Below are 1,659 nucleotides of genomic sequence, written 5' to 3' on the forward strand. Positions count from 1 at the left end.
TACATCTGTCTCTCTCTCTCTGTCCATCCATCTGTCTCTCTCTCTCTGTCCATCCATCTGTCTCTCTCTCTCTCTACATCTGTGTCTGTCTCTCTCTGTCTCTCTGCCTCTCCGCATCTGTCTCTCTCTCTCTCTCTCTACATCTGTGTCTCTCTCTTCATCTCTCTCTCTCTGTATCTCTACATCTGTCTCTCTCTCTCTACATCTGTCTGTCTCTCTCTCGCTCTACATCTGTCTCTCTCTCTCTTCATCTATCTCTCTACATCTGTCTCTCTCTCTCTCTGTCTCTTTCTCTCTCTCTACATCTGTCTCCCTCTACATCTGTCTCTCTCTCTCCATCTGTGTGTGTGTGTCTCTCTCTACATCTGTCTCTATCTCTCTCTCTCTCTCTACAACTGTCTCTCACTCTCTGTCTCTCTCTACGTCTGTCTCTCTCTGAGTGTGTGTGTGTGTGTGTGTGTGTGTGTGTGTCTGTGTCTTTGTGTGTGTCTGTGTCTTTGTCTCCCCCTCTCTCCATCTGTGTTTCTGTGACTGTGTGTGTGTCTCTGTCTCTCTCGCTGTCTATACCCCTCTCTCTCTACATCTCTCTCTCTCTCAACATCTCTCTCTCTCGCTCGACATCTGCGTCTCTCTCTTTCTGTCTCTACATCCCTCTCTCTCCCTCTCTCTCCCTCTCTCTCTCTCTCTCACTACATCTCTCTCTGACTCTACATCTCTCTCTGACTCTACGTCTCTCCCTCTCTCTCTACATCTCTCTCTCTCTCCATCTCTCTCCATCTCTCCCTCTACATCTGTCTCCCTCTACATCTGTCTCTCTCCATCTCTCTCTCTACATCGGTCTCCCTCTCCATCTGTCTCTCTCTCTCTCTCTCTCTCTACATCTGTCTCTCTCTACATCTGTCTCTCTCTACATCTGTCTCTCTCTACATCTGTCTCTCTCTCTCTACATCTGTGTCTGTCTATCTCTGTCTCTCTGCATCTGTCTCTCTGTCTCTCTGCATCTGTCTCTCTCTCTCTCTGCATCTCTCCACATCTCTCTCTACATCTGTGTCTCTCTCTTCATCTGTCTCTGTCTCTTCATCTCTCTCTCTCTGTCTCTTTCTCTCTCTCTTTCCCTCTGTCTCTCTCTCTCTCCATCTGTCTCTCCCTCTCTCTCTCTACATCTGTCTCTCCCTCTCTTTTTCTCTCTCTCTCTCTACATCTGTCTCCCTCTACATCTGTGTCTCTCTCTCTCTGTCTCTGTCTCTTTCTCTCTCTCTCTACATCTGTCTCCCTCTACATCTGTCTCTCTCTCTCCATCTGTGTGTCTCTCTCTCTACGTCTGTCTCTATCTCTCTCACTCCCTCTACATTTGTCTCTCACTCTCTGTCTCTCTCTACGTCTGTCTCTCTCTGAGTGTGTGTGTGTCTCCCCCTCTCTCCGTCTGTGTTTCTGTGACTGTGTGTGTGTCTCTGTCTCTCTCTCTGTTTACATCTCTCTCTCTCTCTCTCTCTCCATCTCTCTGTCTCTCCACATCTCTTTCTCTCTCTCTCTCTCTCTCTCTCTCCATCTCTCTCTCTCTCTCTCTCTCTCTCTCTCCATCTCTCTCTCTCTCCATCTCTCTCTCTCCCCATCTCTCTCTGTCTCTCTCTCCCCATCTCTCTCCCTCTCCCTCTCCCT

The sequence above is a fragment of the Rhincodon typus genome, unplaced genomic scaffold, assembly GCF_021869965.1.
Source record: "Rhincodon typus isolate 14 unplaced genomic scaffold, sRhiTyp1.1 hic_rhity00000082, whole genome shotgun sequence".
NCBI lineage: Eukaryota > Metazoa > Chordata > Chondrichthyes > Orectolobiformes > Rhincodontidae > Rhincodon > Rhincodon typus.